At 39.1% G+C, this 19,273-nt stretch overlaps 1 non-coding gene across 1 annotated transcript; it reads right to left on the bottom strand.

Moving 5' to 3' along the window:
- Positions 1–18,903: 18,903 nt before the first annotated feature.
- On the bottom strand, positions 18,904–19,065 carry LOC116097359. Its single transcript, XR_004121383.1, has one exon. It is a non-coding gene; the product is annotated as a U1 spliceosomal RNA (small nuclear RNA).
- Between the last annotated feature and the right edge of the window lie 208 nt (positions 19,066–19,273).

Below are 19,273 nucleotides of genomic sequence, written 5' to 3'. Positions count from 1 at the left end.
AAAAAAGCCAAAATCATAAAATCATAAAAAAAGTTTAAAAAAAATCCTTCAAAGGAAAAATGCTGGAATTTTAGCAAATTTAATTTGGAATTGACTTTAATTTGTGATTGTAGAAAAAGTAAGGGAGAATGGGTAGTTTTAATTAGCTAGGTAGAAGCAGTTAGCTAACAAAAGCAGGAGCTAACAAAAGAGAACAGTTAGATTAGCACAAAGCCAACATTATCATTGTCATTACTGGCTAACTGGTTCCTTTCAGTTGGATGCTGGGAGTCTCCTGCTTTGCTTATGAAAAATGGCTGGTTTCATAGCCCAGTTGTGTTGGTTGGTGATACCCAGCATGAGTTATTCCCTTCTCTTCAGGGCTGCCTGCTTTAAGGACCTGTGTGCAGCTACACTGATCATGAAGACCACCAGGAGAAAATGACATTTAACAAATTATTTGATTGAAAAAGAAATTCTTTAAAGCTTTGGAGGAGCCAAAACAGTAAGGCAAAGTAGGAGGTGAGGATGACTGTTATTAGAAAGGATCTGACTATGCAGGTGTCCACATGCATCGAGGGTCAAAAACCAGAGCCACGAAAAATGAATACAGACAGATCATACTCTCTCGTCCTTCCCTTCAAAGGTCTTGGAAACTGTATTGGACTTTAGAGTTATTCATAGCATTCAAATGGAAGGAGGAGACCAGGCCATGCTGATCTTAAGTACAGAAAATACTATCTTAATTGCAACTGCTTGCCACTGCTTCTCTGGAAGCAGACCATGCAGTTATGAGAACAAAGAAGGAAGACATGCTTGCTATCACTTGGCTCACCTAATTTGAACACTCATTGCATACATTATTTTGAATGTTTCCTGATGCTTAGAATGTGGTAACTCTGGCTAAGAACATTATTGGTATTAGTGCATTGTTGGTTCTGGTGAAAGAGCCCTGGAAGAAACAACAGCCACCTGCATTTGAATTCAACTCCTTACGGGAACTTTGGAACTTTGAGCTATTCTGTTCGCGATAAGGAGGAAAAGTTGCTATGAAAGCTTTGCCATAACACTATAGTGACTGCCAGCAAGCTTTCCTGCAGCTGGGACCTGACAGGCAAGGGAAGCTCATGTTTTCCTACTGGGAAGGTGACTCACCAGGCCCCGATGAGTCACAAAAGATAAATAAATAGATATATGCATAGAATAGATATAGATATATTCTACATACAATACAATCCTGTTAGGCCCTGCCACAAAAGAAAACAATTACTTATAAATAGGGGGCAATCTGGTAAACCTCTGGAATTTAGAAGGGAGCCTTCATATATTCTTCCCACTTTTTACCTTCTTTCCCTATTGTCTCGTCTGTGCATGAACCACATAAACTAGTCCCACAGATGTTCCATAAACAGTGATTCTGTACTCGAATGGTTTCAGGAAATTCAGGATAACAAATACCCTTCCTATAAGTTTAATGCAACTTGCCACGTATGCTCTGAGAGCTCTGATGAAGGTACCATTGAACTCTGTGTAGCCCAGAGCATCCTAGCCTTTTCACTCATATTCCCATCATATTAAATTTTTTCAATCATTGCTAATATACTTCAGCACAAGGGTTTGGTGATAAGTCACTCTTGAAAAAGGACAACAGTGCAGAAACACAGGTATGTGAAGTAGTTTTAATAGTGGTATTGTCAGAAGCAAAGGAGAAAAGTATTAGAGAAATAGGCCAGTGCATAAAAAAAAAAAAAGAGGTTGAAACAGAGTACTGGCTATATTATTATCAGGAATCAGCTCAGGAGGACATTCCTTAGACACCTACAGACAAACATTTAGGAAGAATGGAAGCATCCAAGATCACAACTAAGCCTCATGTGCTTCTCTCACATAAGAAACATGGAGCTGGAGATGTGGCAGATAGTGGTTGATATACCTAGAAGGGAATTTAAAGGGTAATTTCTGAATTTTAAGTATTAGAACTTTGTTTCTTTGGGATCCCAGGCTTTGCCATCTCATATATTAGTCAGGTTTTTCTTTTTCTTTTTTTTTTTTTATTTTAGATATTTTCTTTATTTACATGTAAATTTCCCCTCCAAAAAACAAAGAAACAAACAAAAACAACAAAAACAAACCCCTGTTGCCTCCCACTTCCCCATGCCTGCCACCCCGCCCTCTCCCACTTTCTGGCCCTCGCATTCCCCTACACTGGGGCACAGAACCCTCACAGGGCCGAGGTCCTCTCCTCCCATTGATGATCGAATTTGCAATCCTCTACTATACACATGCTGCCAGAACAATCAGACACCTCCATGTGCAGTCCTAGGTTGGTGGTTGAGACCCTGGGAGCTCTGAGGGTACTAGTTAGGTTTTTCTAGAGTAGCGAACAACATTCTCTCTCTCTCTCTCTCTCTCTCTCTCTCTTTCTCTTTCTCTCTCTCTCTCTCTTTCTCTCTCTCTCTCTCACTGTGTGTGTGTGTGTGAGAGAGAGAGAGTATGCATGTGTGTGTGTGTGCATGTGTGTACATATTTTTACAAGATTTATTGTGAAAACTAGTTTATTCATTTGTGGAGGTCAGGAAGCTTCAGAATTATTTGCAAACAGGAAACCCTAGAGAGGCCAATGGTACAATTCAGAAATCCAGTCTAAGTCCAATGGCCTAAGTTGCAAGGTGAAAGGAAGACATCCTCTGGTTTAAGTCTTGCATTTCATAGGAATGTGGACTAGGATATCACATGCTAGATTAAGAGAAGTTGGCTATTCCAGCTCAGGAATGAAGATTTTTTTCCTTGATTTTTTTTTTTTTTTTGGTTCTGTTCAGATACTTCCTAGGTTTTTTGGTACCCATCTGCACTGAGAGTACAGACCAACTTTCCTTTGTCCCCTGAATCAAAGGCTATTCTTTTTCTAGAAACATCCTCAGAAAACATACTTAGAAATGATTCAGCATCCTTTATCCTAACCAAGTTCACACAACGTGATTGCAATATTTTTGGCTTTGTAGAGCATACTGTAGCAATGTGAGAGAATGTTTGTCATTGGGGATGGGGATATCAGTATCTCAAGCCCTTGGGATCTGTTTGTGACATGGCTATTGGCTCTAATTGGTATAGAGAAAGACAAGCACTTCAAGCAAGGAAACAACCTGATTAGGCTGGTGTAAGGACGCTCTGTGCTTTCCCTGAGACCTAGGAAGAGATGGCAGAAGCCACTCTTTTCATTCTTCCACCTGGCTGGCCCTGGTTCTCATCTTCAGCATATGGTTTTCTTCTGTTGGCCCAGCATCCATGGTGTTTACTCTGTTATTGTCTATTTGCCCTTGGGGCATGGGTTAAATATCACTTTTCAAGGGAGCTATCCTTAAAAATCTCAGAGTCTTCTTCCCTAAATGTATACTCTATCTGTCTATCTACCTAACTATCTAACTAGCTATCTATCTATTTACCTATTCCTCCTTAACACTAACTTTAATCTATACTTATGTGTTTATGTGCCTCTGTAATCTGTTTGTCATACTATTTCCACATCAGGAAGTTCTCCCATCACATTTCCACACACACAAATCCTTCAAGATCTACTTTGAATTCTGCTTTTCACCAATCAGCGCAGCTGAAAACACTTCTTACCTTCTCTTTGATTATCTATAAATGTGGCTTCAGACATTTCTAGGAGAGTCCCTGTCTATCAGGCCCTTCTCACATAGTTTCTGTGGGCCACCCATGTTAATGCATCATGATTCTAATTGAGGCCTTATTTGCTTGGACTACGGAGTTTTGTGTTAAACTCTTGCCCAGTGAGTCTACTTTTGAAGATTTTTAAGTCTTACATGGTAAGAAGAGTTTATCTATTTTTCTCAGTAGTTGAAACTCTATAAAACAGCATTTTAGAACTATTGCAGGTCAGTGTTACATTTTGTGGGAACCATTGCCTGTGGTAAGAAGAAAAACGTTGTACACCTAAGAGAAACAGAAACAAGAGCAACGTGTCTCAAAGTCTGTTCAATCTTTACCTAGTCTTAGAGCTAAAAGATATGCATGGATACTTCCAGTAATCTCACAGTTGTTTTATTTGATTCAAGATGAGTTTATGTCACCATAAATACAAAGGAATTAGTACCAATTAGTCATTTTGAAAGTATCTGAGATGTCACATATTTCTTCAATTAAGCACCAGGATACATAGACCTAAAATTTCAATGACATATCCTGGATTTTAGCATTTTGATTATTAATATATTTAGCTGGATTTTCTTCCAGAAGACAGTGGAACCTAGTGGCACAATTATGGGCATTGGAGGCAGACTTGGATTTAAGGCCAACTCCTTTTTTTCTAAGAAAAAAAAATGTGACTCTGATAAATTTAACTGCAAGTTTTCTGAGTTTTATCTGTCATGAGATGATAGATAACAAGAGTTTTTAATCACCTGATGTAATTAACAATGAATTAAAGGTGCCGTCACTGAATCTGGATGTCTATAGATAGACCCTTAACATTCAACATATAGTGACTCTATTGAATGTAATGGCATCATTATGTTATGCACCAAGGAGAAAGGAAGAACTGATTGGCTTATGACATACTATCAATTCATGAGTCACTCATATTTCAGAGCTAGTAAACTTAAAAAGTGTGTTTTATATTTATGAAATACAATAATTGGGGTGGGGGGTTGGAGGGGATAAAATTTGCAATGTAAATAAAGAAAACATCTAATAAAAAAGTAAAAATAAAAAAACAAAAATCAAACAAACAAATAAAGAAATACAGTAATGTTGCTGGGCATGATCCTGTATAGTGTAATGTTGGCATTGGTGGTACAATAATGACTACAGCCTGAAGGTGGATAGTATCTATAATTGACACAGTTCAGATCTTCAATGGGACATCAAATAATCTTAAATCCGTGTTTATCACTTTCAAAACAGTCAGGCCAAGAAGTAAAGCAACGGGGAACACCAGCATGTATACCCGTCTGTGTTTTTACATATTATAGCAGTTGAATCTTTGTGCTCTGCATATAAACCAAAACCAATTGTCTGCTTACAATTAAAATCTTGCTGAGTTTTCCAAGAGTCTAGGCCCCAGGGAGCTATTTGAATCCCAGTCTTCTCCACAATGACGCACCTCTTATTTGTAAGGGACAATTAAGGGGTTTCCTTGTAAAGTCAGGCCAAACTTTTCCCAAATAGATGAAGGAAGTATCTGAAAAAGATAGCCAAGGCTTGTTTTCATGCTGGATTTAAAAAGAACAATTTCCAATAAATTCTGAATTTTCTTTTCATCAAATTTGGAAAGCCTGTGCTTATGGTTCGTTGTGGTCCTTCAGCAAACCCGAGTTAGGTCTCTCTTAGGAAGTAAAGTAACAGTAACCAGTGTCCTCATTAAGCAACCATTTATTGGCCTATTAAATCTGATCTGAACTGGGTTATTTTGTGGTCAGTTTCTTTCCAACTCTAAATTGCTGAATTTGGGTTTCCTAAAGCATTCACTCCCTCAGGGGTGCCTCAGCAGGATCCCTAAAACAGCAGATGTATTTGTGTTTTCCTAGACAACTCTCCCAGAAAGAGGTTAGGGAGATCCAGAAAACAAAATGATTTTCTGCCTCATTTGCTTTAGAAAGCTTACCAATGGTTTTAGACAAGGTTCAGTGGGAGTGCTTTCATGTTGCAGGTGACAGAGAAAACCTTAATTTTGTATAGGTCATACGCTGTCTAGGAACCTGGGGGTACAGAGACAAATGATTTCTCTGTGTTCATGCACTCTCTGTCCATGGGGCACAGGAGACCCACAAGTAAACTGAGGCAACGGAGAGGACTCCTTATACACGGATTGGCAGTTAAGAGAAGAGGACATTTGCTTTGCTCAAGGACATTGGTGAGTTCTACACACACCAGAGCTTATTCACATGTTTTACATGAAGAGAGTGTGCAGATGAGGTTAAGGAGAAGTGAAGTAGACAGGGAACAAACAAACAATGGATTTCAGGAACTCTGAGAATACTAACAAAGAGAAGTCACCATGTCCCTCAGAGTCAAAAGGGCATGGAAAGAAGTAATGTGTCCAGCAAAGACTTTTCAGTGAGACCAGCACTGGATTCTACCTCAGAGTGGAGCAGGGCAGTGGGGTACACTAGCAAGCGGCAGGGAAGGAATGCTTTCGCCCTTCTCTGGGATTTTACAGTTTTCAATTGGTGTTTCCCATTGTCTGAAAGTCAGATGGAAGACAGAAACTGGATCTGAAGGGAAAAGCACATGCACCCTACTTAGCATATCCAGCCTCTACAAGTTTTCAAATACACATCTGCATTTGTGCACATAGACATACATCATTCACTAGTTTAGCAGATGTTTACAGTGTGACGAATAGAAATTAAAGCTATTAGAGACAGTGCTCTTGGCTGTGAAGGCTAAATAGTGACTACAGAGCTACTACTTTTAACAAACCAGATGGGGAAGGGAGACTGAGCAAACTGGATCTGTTGCCTCTTCAGGTACAGAGAACGTATTTATCTCTGCATCCCCACACTCTATTTTAAAGAGAATTCAGGTTGCTATAGGAACAAAGCTTATCAAATGTAGCATCTACAGGACATTCCTTTAAGTGACATTATATTTACATTGGAAATTGGGCTCAAAAGAGATCAGCTAGATAGTCAATGAGAAAGAAGGAAGTGCTCCTGGTAAAAGATGCACATGTCAAACTTATGGTTCTGTGAGCAGTTCAGAGTACTTGGAACCTAGAGCAAAGAAAAAAGAAACTGTTAACAGATCATAGCAGAATGGACCAGATTGTTTTGGACAACTTATCTCTACAAGTTGATTATAAAACTAGTAAGGAACCAAGCAAAGCTTTAAATAAGTTTCTTCCAAGTCTGAAAAGTTATATACATGCATACATAACAATACAAAAGTACACATATACATGTATTATGTATATACGTGTGTATGTTCACATATAATATACATGTATATGTGCATATAATGTGTATAATATACAACATATACATATATGTATTTATATAATAACCTTTCAATCTCTTAGTCATCCTGAGAACGTATTGGTGATGTCAAAATAAGTCCTAAGAACAGAGGATCAGCCAGCTGGCAGGAGTGGACAATGACCTGGGAACATGGGGGAAAGTTCAGAGACTAAGAAACCAGAAAAAGATACAGAAACATTAAATCACACAATTTTACAGACAAACTGCTTGAGAAAATCAATTTCTAACAGGAAAGATTTATCTATACTCTCAGTTTCAGAGGTCAGCTGGCCACATTGTTACGGGTCTGAGTATTTTAGTAGCAGGAGTCTGAGACAGAGATGTTATTGAACTAGTTGAAGCCAGAAAGCAAAGAGAGAGACAAAGGCCAAGAATAAGTTGTACCCATCAAAGACATCCCCTTACTTATATGCTTCATCCACCATCTCCCCTTAAATAGCCCATCCATCTCTGAACTTGTCAGTAGAGTGATCCATTGATAGCACAGTGCCCACATGATTTAATCAACCCTCCCTAGCGCTGCCACCTGGGGACCAAACCTTTAATATGTGAATCTTCTTGGGTGAAACTTCATATGCAAACCATAACATTTCACCCTACTGCCTCAAAAGGTCATCTGAGACCCATAATAAAAAATGGATTTGGTATTTATGGTAGAATATGCCCATAATCCCAGCACTTGTGAGAGGCAATTCTACCATTTCTCAAAAGTACTAGTCCATCTTTGCTTTGTAATATAGAGAAAACTAATAGCTGTGATCCTCAAAGAGAACAAAGCCCAAGGAAACCAAACCCCAAGCCACCAAGTCATACACTTCTAATGCATGCAGTGGCCAAAGCCACCATTTTCATTGCAAAAGTAAGGACTAGAAGAGAAAGTATGGATAGGACCAAAGTAAAAGCAAAACCTGTCAAGGGAAACATTAGTTCATATAGCTTTATGTCTTGCATCTAGAGCATGTAGTGGCCTGATAGACCTATTTGATGGATTCTAGTAGTTCTAGTAACTTCTTTGTTATTTTCTAACTTTAGCACATGGGGAGACTCTTGGGAAATCTATTTTTTGCCTACAGTTGTTCTTGATCAATACTCCATATTCTTGACATCTCTCACATCCTGGGGTCTTTACTGAATATTGTAGGCAGCCGCTTGGACGATAAGCTGGCGGCAGCAGCGATAGAAGATTCCACTGCACATGCAGATGCCCCTCCGGAGAGGGCTCATGCAAATTAGGTGTCTCCCGAGCAGGTGTATGCTAACCAATCATGCACCAAACCTGAGCAGGTGCGTGCTACCAAGCCCCTCCCAAGCAGGTGTATGCTAATGAGGTGATTGCCAGAGAACCAATCCAGGAGAACCACAAGAGCTTGGGCACGGGAATAAAAAGGGGCACTCTCCAAGCAGTCAGGGCATTCCACGCCACTCCACAGAAGAAAGAACAGCAGCTATTCCACGCCACACGCCACTCCACCGAAGCAAGACGGCAAGAGCAGCTGGTGAAGAAGAGCAGCGGCGACTATGCAGAAGAAGAGCAGCGGTGACTAGCGAGAGAGAGCCGCCGCAGCTGGCCGCGGCAGCCAACGCCCATTCTGCAGAAGCAGGAAGAGCTGCAGCACCTAGAAGCAAGAAGCGCGATTGATTCCACGGAGGCGGGCGGCGCCTGGGAGGCAGGAAGAGTTGTAATATCTAAAAGAGCTGTTAACACTTAGGAACCTAGGAGAGCTATAATACCTGGGTACCTGAAAGAGCTGGTAACACTTGGGTACCTAAAAGAGCTGGTAACACAAAAAGAAATTTCCTGAGTAAACCATCAAGAGAAGAAGTCTCGGTGTTTGGTCGATACTGCCGCCATCCGGGCGAGCAAAGCCGCCATTTACAGAATATGTCACTCGACTTTCACAGAATCAAATATCATCATCTCAAAGTTGTCTATGAGGGCTTCAACTTTGTTACCAACTGCGTGGTCTCTGAGGGTTTCATTTGTAATATGGTGGAAGCCTACATGACTCTTAAAGAACTGTATGTATATAAAGTACACACACACACACACACACACACACACACACACACGCACATACACAATCATGGATGGATAATGTCAGGGTCTTTCACCAACACAGGCAATGAGTTGGCTTATTGGGACTATGATTTCAGTTGATTTTGATGAATGAAATGGATTAATGCTGAAGAACACTGTGGCCATATGGGAGGAGGATGTGCCAGAGCTCTCTTCTCAATGAGTGTCTATCAAATGAGTTTTCACATCCTTGACCCTGAGGTGCACAGAATCCAGGAAATGTCCAAAATGCACCCAAGTTGTATTTTCTATTTCTAGTATAAAGCACTTTGTATCTTTGTGCTAATATTTTCAACAACCACACATCCATATCCTTTTATTCCAACTTAGTCCCCTCCTTTTCTGGTCACATAATGCATTTTCAAGTCCTTTTGCTCTGTATTGCATTCCTCACTTTCACTATAAATCTTACTGAATGTAGCCAGCAACACCCATGCCACATCCTGAATGCTATGTTGGTTCAAAGTGTCTTTCAGTAGATTAACTAGTTTGTTACCTTTAAACTTTTCCTCATAGAAGGTCTAAGGCACGGACAAAACCTAAGTAAGTTCTTTGTCAGACTGTAACATGAATGGCCTCTAGTGTAATTCTCAACAGAATCCTTGTTTCCGTATGAAACTTTATGAACACAAACTTCATTGTTGGCGTTCCTAACAAGATTCTACTCTGGTGACCTCCCACCAGAATTGTCCATTCTGCACTTCTGCTTACATCTACAGTCTTTCTCAGTCCTCCTACAAAATGCTTTCAAAGGCTTTTGAACACCATGGAGATTTATAGTTACAGCAGAAACTCTGCTTCTGGGTTTCAATTTTCCATGTAGTTAACTGGAACAAAAGATACATGAGAACATATATCTTAGTTAGGGTTTCCACTACTGTGAAGAGACACCATGACCAAGGCAACTCTTATAAAGGACAACATTTAATTGAGGCTGGCTTGCAGGTTCAGAGGTTCAGTTCATTATCATCATGGCGGGCAGCATGGCAGTGTCAAGACAGGCATGGAACTGGAGGAGCTGGGGGTGGTTCTACATCTTGATCCAAAGACAAACAGAGGACTGGCTTCCAGGCAGCTAGGAGAAGGGTCTCAAAGTCCATCCCCACAGTGACACACTTCCTCCAACAAGGCCACACTTACTTCAACAAAGGTTGCACCTTCTAATATTGCCATTCCCTGGTCCAAGCATATCCAAAACATCACAACACAAACCAGGAATCATCTCTTTGTGCAGATGGAGTTTCGGTGAGGTGGGGGTATGCCAGAGGAGAAGCTGTATCTTAGGTCAGTAAGTGAACAAAGATAGGAAGTATCCATGGACAAACTATAACCTTCACAGCCATGGTTCACTGACCCATTTCCTCAAATGAAGCCCTGTCTCTTCATAGTAAAATCCATCTGTGAACACATTATCCCTGGACTACTGATTGAATCACTCATGTTTCAGTCACCTCCTCACATCACTGCCTTTGGAAGACACTTTATCCCTAAACAATAACAAAGATTAAACTAGAAGATCCCACTTTCAGGAACACTAAGTGACAACAGGGAAGAGATGAGGTGACATGTGACACATGTTGTGATGTTCTGCACCCCCTGCACAGTGCTTTCCTTGGACATCTGCACACTTACCACTACTAGAATATATATTTCTCTTTCTCTTAAGTATCTAATACTGGAATTTTGGGTTCCAGAGAGAAAAACAAATGTTTAGTGTTATTAAAATATTTTACTAGGATTCTGTGGGTTTTGTGTGCACCAGTTCCCTTGTTTAGAATTCCTTCTTTCACCATCTACACAAGAAAAAGAATTGATTCCAGTTTTAGAAACCAAATATGAGGAGTGCCACATTGAGAAAGATTAGAGGATAGTCACTAGGTAGTAGCCAATGTCTAACACAGCACACTTAGAAAGAAAATGAGGTTTATTTTGTTCACTGTTTTGAAGGCTGACTGTTAAGTGACACAGTGAAGGCAGGGAAGGACTACCTCTCCATCATTTGTTCATGGTGAATAGCAGTGGTAGAAGTAAATGCGGGAACCAGTAGATTATATCTTGACACAAGAAGTCAAAGAAGGTGGTGGCCATGCTTGTTCTTTTTCTGAAACACTCTACAAAGACCATGAAGAGTTATATTTTTAATCAGCTTCTAGTTAATTTTTATGCATGGTATTATCAAGATTTCTTCTGTTTATGACAAGCAAATTTTCTATGCAGTACATACTAAATACCTTATCTTTAAAACCTTTTTATTTCCTGTACACTATTTATTAAATCTCTAACCTTCTTTCTACTGAATTTCAGGGCTATAATGTGGCTGTACACACAGTGACCTATTTCTGTAATCTATAGTCTGTTAATTGCTTTGTTTTTCTAGCCTAGCCCAAATGCCACACTGTATAAACTATTATAATGCCAGCTGAAGAGGTAGCCTGTGGTTAAGAGTACCAGCTGCTCTTGCAGAGGGCCTGAGTTCAACTCCTAGCAGCTATGTAGGACATGTCACAGTGGTCTATAACTCAAGCCCTAGGGCATCCAACAGCCTCTTCTGACCTCCTGGGTCATTCCCATTCCCACGTACACACCCCATCACACTACAGATACATAATATATACACAAAGCAGACACACACGTATCCATAAAAGTAATAAATCTGACATTACTATAACTTTATAATAGTTTAAAGCCTGATAATGCCATCTAGCTTCACTGTCCTTAAGGATTATTTTAATACATACATTTTATATCCAATAACACAAATGACTAAATAAGTTATTGTACAGTTTTAAAAAACAATGTGTATCTATAAAGTCTATAAAATTTGACTCATATACAAAAGAAATTCTGTCTTCCTTGAGACCGACTGTGGAACTCTGTGGTTTCTCCACTCATTCAATTTGCTTGCTCCTTATCAATTCTGAGGTGCATGAAGTTAGTCTCTTACTTTACACCTCCTCTTTGAGTCAGAAACTGTGGGATTTGGACTGGTACAGCAGTTATTTGAAATCTACTAAACTTTACATGAAGGTTATGAATGTACATGTAAATACAATATACAAATGAACATGCATATGTGGTGTTTTTCTTCGTTTTTACCTGAGATGCTAAGGAGAGAGCCAATGTTTAAGTGATTTAACTTAACAACCACTGAGCAGCTGGTCCGGGTAAAACAGGGTCAAAAATTGGCCACAAATATTTGTGCTACATGATGTCATTTACATTCTCCTGGTTTGCTAGTGAAATGCTTTTCATCTAGGAAATGGGGGCTCCTTGTCCCTTATTTCCATGCACACAAAGTTAGAAAGTATATCACCATGGAAATGGAAGGCAGAGTAAATAAATTTTAACACAGTATGTGGTTTGAACCTGAGTCACAAAAAAACAACAGATTTGAAATGTTAACTCCTTGGGAAAAAAATCTAAATCCCTTAATTTCTTTAAGGTTACAAGAGAGACAGACAGAGAGAAGGGAGGAATAGAGTCAGAGACAGAAAGAGAGAATGTGGGAGAGAGAGAGAGAGAGAGAGAGAGAGAGAGAGAGAGAGAGAGAGAGAGAGAGAGAGAGAGAGAGAGAGAGAGAGAGAGAGAGAGAGAGAGAGGGAGAGAGAGAGAGAGAGATTCTTCCCATCATTGTTTGAACATTTCTTGGAGGTGGCCTGGAAAGAGCAGCTTCCTAATGCATTTTATTGCCCTTCCTGTCACTGTGACTTTAGTGTGGGCTACGGGCACAGGACAGTGTGGTGCCTTTTGTCTGTTTGCTTTTTGGAAGCCAAGGGACTGTGACTGAAATCTGTAGACCCATGAATAGCTTTGGCAATAAGGAGTCAGTGGACAGCTGGGAGCCCCAAACTCAAAGGACCCTCTATTTCTAAACCATATGTCTTTAACCACAAGACTCAGTTTCTTGATTTAAAATGTGGCTGCTCCAATAAGCACGTGATGACATCTAAAGAATGCTTGTGTCTTGGTTCAAGCTCTTACTTAAGTACAGGTTAGATGTTCTGCATTTGTTATTTATTCTGTTGGCTTTATAGTTTACCCATCTCCAAAGCTGGTCATATTACCCATGGGACAGATGCTGTGGTGGGCTCTGCCCACCTTTTGTGTTTTAACATTCTAAGTTCTAAGGAAAGAGTGCACTTGCTTTGAAATGAAACTGGAAGCCTCCTCTGACCCCTTCTTGTTCTTTATCCCGTATCCTGGCCATTGGTAAGAGATGGCATGTTTCTCCCCATGTGTCTCAGAGTGCACAGATCCTTAGCACAAGTAATTCCCTCTTAAGCAAAATATTTTTGTATTAGCTGGCTAGAACATGTCTTACTTGAAAATTAAGACTTACTTTTTCAATCATTTCTTAAATGGATCATTGATGTTGAAGCACCAACCCTTAGTTTTTTTTCAGCTAAAAACTTTGCAATATTCACATGCCCACCATTCTGATGCTCATATATAATGTTCTTCTAATTTGGTTTGAAGTCAGACAAGACACACACTCCTTGCAGCTTCTCAGTTTGGATAAAAAGTATGCAGCAGTCAGTTGTCTCATGAAGTGTGGTCAAATGGACCATCCAACAGCACAATGGATAATGTAGGCTATATCTTAAGTTTTCAGTGACCCTGGGCTAGTCCAACCACAAAGTCTCTAACATCTTAGAGTAATTGCCACATTGCTGCTCAAATAAATAATGTTCTCCTTTTGATTCTTCAGAGAGAAGAAGGTAAGATGCCACATGTGGATCTCCTTATCTCCATTATTCATGACTTATACGATCCAAAATAAAGTACTTCATAATATTTTTGTGATGATAAGGATTCATAATTAGGAATATTTCTCTGCCTCCTCCAGTGGCTTTTGCGTAGAATTTATGTAGTGACATACAGCAGAATTTTCGGGATAGTATTCTGTGTAGAGGAGAGAAGACACTACAGTTGTCTACAGAGACATTTGTACCCAGGTGTTTGAGTCAAAGTACATCAAGCAAGAATTCCTACTATGGCTGTTTTGAAAAACAAGATTTTAAAACTCCCATTAAGGTGGCCAGTAGAATGTGGGACAGCTGGAATCTAAGAAAAGGGGCCAGTTGACTTATTTACTCATTTTTCACCCTCTACACTCTTCAGAGAGGTAGAGAAAGCACCACATTGGAAATGCTATCAGAACCATTTAGCAGTTTATCAAGATAGTAAGGTGTATCCTCAATCCTTTTAGAATAAGGGAACTGGGTTTATCTGTTCAGTCAAATGGATATTTAGAAATTACTGCATTCTATTAGTGGTGTATTTCACAAACAAAACCTGAGTCATGTAGAATAATACTGGAAGAGTTAAACTAAGAAAGAATAGTTGGAGGACAATCCTGGACATAATATTTATCAACTACGTGACTTGGAAGAGTTAGAGCAGCTCCAGTGTCTCAAATTTTCTTACTGCAAAGGAAAATAAGCTGAACAACTTCCAGACTCATAGTAAAGTCCCTGTAAGAGACTTGAAAAAACGCTTGGTACCTAAATAAATTAATTTGCATGTTAGCTGCTTATTATTCTGTCTTGTGGACAGAAATTTCTTGAGGCCAGAAACCATGGATTCATTCATTCAAGAAGAAATTTTTATCCATATGCATGGTATCAGTCACTGGAGTTACAGAGATAGTTAACACCCAGGGACTGGGGGGAAAAGTCTATTAAAGACAGACAGGTTCATTTTTGCTTATACTTATAAGGACTATATGAGGTATATGGACAATAGTAAGGGAGGCCTGAATTATCATGATGAATTCTATTCAAGAGGCATATGCAAGAACGATAAGGCCAAGATAGCATTTTAGGGGAAGTTCATATATTCTTTATGCTAAATTTATATATTTAATAACATGTACACTCACAAAGTATCCATATACATGGAAAATATGTACAAACACAAATTGTATATTGTATACATTTAATATATTATATACAAGGATTGTTAAGTTGTTTTTGAGAGTCAAGGCTTTAAAACTCCCATCACAATCACGGGCCAGTTTAATACTAATTCTGTTGTGGGCCTTTTTTGATTTATGTGAGTTTCAATGTTTGAATGATTTTATTTTGTTGGTTTTTTTAATTAATGCATTGTGGTAATCTCTAGTTTCAAACAAACAACTTTAATTCATTTACAATTAATTTCATCTCCAATTTTTTTGATATATTTCTACAATTTTATTTTGTAGCATTTTTATCGATGCCAATAAATAACATGTGATATTACTTAAAGAAAGTATCCATAAGTAACATGTGCTCTAATTATTTTGTGAGTTTTGGTTTTATAGATATATATCTTTGTTATGGGCTGAACTGTGTTTCCAAGTTTGTAGGCTAAAATGATAAATTTCAGAATGTGACTATCTTTGAAGATAAGTCCATTAAAAACATAAAGATAAAATGAGGCTAGCCTGAGTACATTCTTATATGAAAATGGTATTGGGGTATTCAAACACGTATCTGAAAATGTGTCACAGAGGAAACACCATGGGAAACATCGTATGAGGACATATAGACATGATGAGAAGACAGCAGTCTGTAGGTTGAAGAGAACTACTGGGAGAATACACATTTATTGCCACCTTGATCTTACACTTGGAGCTTTCAGATTGAGGAAATTGCTAATTTGTTGCTTAAGTCAGCCAGTGTCTACGTTTGGTTATGATACTCCTAGCAATTTAGTACAGTCTTAAATGATAACACTAGATGCATCTGTCATTAGTTACAAGCTTTTCCATGTCAGCATTTTGGGAAGGTGACTATTGGTCTTCTGGCAAAGATGACTATTTTTAAGTTACTTGCTATTGGTCTCAGTGTTGCTGTATAGCATGTAACCTGGTCTCCTTCCTCTAGTAGGTTTGATGGTATCCTCCGTAGCCGTGTCATTATACACATCTTCCTGATGTGCAACTCTATTTTTGTCACTTGGCCTCCTGACACTAATTATTTATCTTTAACATTGAGCTATCTCATGCGTCATGTTTGGAAACACTAATCTTCCACCCTTCTGGAGAAATGAGCCATTAAGAAGAGTGTTTGGCTGGAGTCCTCGCTGGGCAGCTGTTCTTCCTTCTTGAACTTTTCAGAAACCACAGTCCCAAGCAACAGGTGGTGTGAACTCAGGCTCCCATTCATGGATAAACTGGTTCTACCCCAGTTGTGACTTCCAACACACAAGAATCAAGCCAACCCCCACCCTCACCCCTACTATGTTGGGCTCCAAAAGCCCACCTGTAGGTTGGCTAAGTGAGGAGTCTGCTGGGCAGTATCTTTAGCCCCTTATTATTACTGCATGTTTTGTTCCATTTCTGGATTTTAGAAGTGCTTATCTTTGTTTCACAAACCATCTTTTAAAATATTTGAAATAGTTTTGCACTGTCAGAAACGTTTCATAGATACTTCAAAAAATATGATTTTTGACCTTTCAATAGTGGTGCAGGAACTTGAAAAAAAATCTATACTTATATCCAATTTTTCCTAATGTTATCATCTTGTATAAAACAAATGTCTTTGTAATTGACTTCTTTTGTAGTTAATGTCATATTACTGTGTATTTGGCACTAAAGGGTAGAGGGAGTATAAACTTATCAACCTATCTTAACTAGAAATTCTAAGCAAGAATTCTTCCATTGGTCAACCATTTAATCATCTATCCATTTATGCAATAAATATTTATTAAGTTCTTAATTGTGTTCTACACCCAACAAATGTAGCAGTGGTCAAACAGTCAATGTTATTTGTCCTTGTATTGTTAAAATATTAGTTTCAGGCTGGAGAGAGAGGCCAGCCATTAAAAGCACTTGATGCTATTTCAGAGGAGCCCAGTTTGGTTCCCAATGTCCATAGTTATTAGCTGGTAAGCTAATAACCTTCTGTAACTCCAGTTCCAGGAAATCCATGCCCCCTTCCAGCCTCTGTGGGTACTACATGTATATAGTGCATACATATATATGCAGGCAAAACATTGACATAAAATAAGAAAACTCTTTCAAACTTATGTTAGTTTCAGAGACAAAGGTGAGAACAAAAATGGTAAATTATACAGTGCTATATATAGAAATTGTGCAAGATTGGAAATATATTAAAAGGATTTAGGCCTGTAGGAGAAAAAGTCAGTATAAAAACTGGTGGCTAAGATTTTATTGGGAAGAACTGAAAGCTCCAAAGGCTGAAGTCTTTGGCCATACAACCACTCAGTAGACTAACTCTCTTCAAAGTAAACTTGAGAACTGAGCATCAGAACCAAAACCCACCAAGGTTTAGAATCACAAAGTACCTGGCTTCTACATATAGCTAGTAGATGGAAGAGCTGAGATTTTGTCCTAGATCTTCGTGACATCAGAGCTTGAGTATTTATTTTAGCTGGACAGTCAAGTACAGGCCTCCAAAGAGATACACACATCAATTTCAAGGGTTGTATTCTAGCCCATTTACTCATGGAACTCCATGATCAGCCATGGTGTTCTCATAAACACTTCAAGTAAACTCTGGGAATCTATTTCCAGAGCACTTGAGGTTTTTCAACAAGATGTTTTCATTGAACTAGCTGAGCTTCATAAAATATGACTTCGACCTTTCTAATACGTGTTACAGGAACTTGAGTGGTCATAGCCAGCTGGTGAAGTGGTCAGAGCCTCTGTGTACCTGTCAGGTCCCACAAAGAGAAGTTGAGAATTCTTTCTAAGTGTCTTTGTTCTTATTTTCTACATCAAAATAATCACAACATCCACTTATAAGTCAATCCTTCTCATACTTTGAGAAAGACAACTGGTTTATATTAAATTACAAGAGAATCTAAAAGGACAGTGGGCATAATTCGCTCTTGGAAAGGAAGACAGAAATAAGAGCTCTTACTGAGAAGAGGTTTCACAGGGTCACTTTAGTGTTTCATTCTTTGGAAGAGTTTAAACATAAATCTTGAAAGTGATCTTCTGGACTTCAAGTCTTGAGTAATGAAGAGGCAAATGCAGATTCAACACTTATTTTGGGTCATTTTCCAGGCCAGGAGATCAGATGCAGATTCCTCCTGGAGGAATTAATGATATCTCCATGATAAATTCTGAGCTACCTTTGCAAATATTCACTGTTTTTAACTGTCACCCTCCCCACTTACTCCTGGGTCCCCACTTACATCACCATCTTTTTTACATTATTCTAAACATTGTATATGGGATCTTATTTCTGTGGACTTTCCCACCAGGATAGTTTTTCTCTAATCTTTGCATATCAAGTGTGGGGTAAGGGAGTGGTGACATCCTCATGGAGACAGTGGGGGAAGGAGGTATGGGATGTGGGACAGTCAGAGGGTGGACTGGGAATAAAGTCTGGAGTGTAAAAAAAAAAAAAAAAAAGATTAAATAAAATTTAGAAATGGCCAGGTGTTGGTGGTGCACACCTTTAATCCCAGCACTTGGGAGGCAGAGGCAGGTGGATTTCTGAGTTTGAGGCCAGCTTGGTTTACAGAGTGAGTTCCAGGACAGCCAAGGCTACACAGAGAAACCCTGTCTCGGAAAAAAAAAAAAAAAAAAGATGAGATGTATGTGTTTAAGACTCTGCTCAAGGGCTCTCCACTGTGTAAGTTTTCTTAAAACTTGTAGTTAATATTGATTTTTTTTTATGTTCCAGTGTTTCCATACATGAAGAGAATCAGAACTAAGAAGAAAGGATAAGAAATAAGAAGAGGAGAAGAAAGAGAATGAGGAAGAGGTGGAGAAGGAGGAAAATCCAACCAATGCTAGGAGAGATGTTTTCATCGCTTGTCCACAGCAAGCTCAAGTGGCTGATTTTTTTTCTGTCTTTTAGGCTAAGCAATGAGTTTTTTGTTTTGTTTTGTGTGGGAGAATCTTAAACATGGTCCCCTACTGCCATAAATTATGCATCTAGTTTTCTACATTTGGGGGATCACAGGGGTCAGCACACCCAGAATTTGATGGACAAACCTTGCCCTGGGAAAACCACCTTTGTGAACATGTTATTTCCCCTCAAAGGCGAGTTTTATGCAAGGATATGTTCAGAATTTCCTTGTTTGAAGATAATAGATGAGCATTACTAGCAATGGGCACGCTGATGGTTAATATAAGGGAAACTCTACTTGAGCAGATGAGGTGGTGGCCTTGCATTGATCTTGCCTTACATGGCTGACTAGAACCTGCCTCTCCTGATTCTTTTCCTTTTCCAAATGCAACATTCAGACTAAGGTATAG

Source organism: Mastomys coucha, unplaced genomic scaffold (genome assembly GCF_008632895.1).
Source record: "Mastomys coucha isolate ucsf_1 unplaced genomic scaffold, UCSF_Mcou_1 pScaffold18, whole genome shotgun sequence".
Lineage (NCBI taxonomy): Eukaryota > Metazoa > Chordata > Mammalia > Rodentia > Muridae > Mastomys > Mastomys coucha.
Note: the sequence above shows the minus strand (reverse complement) of the source record. Positions and strands in the feature narration are given on the sequence as shown.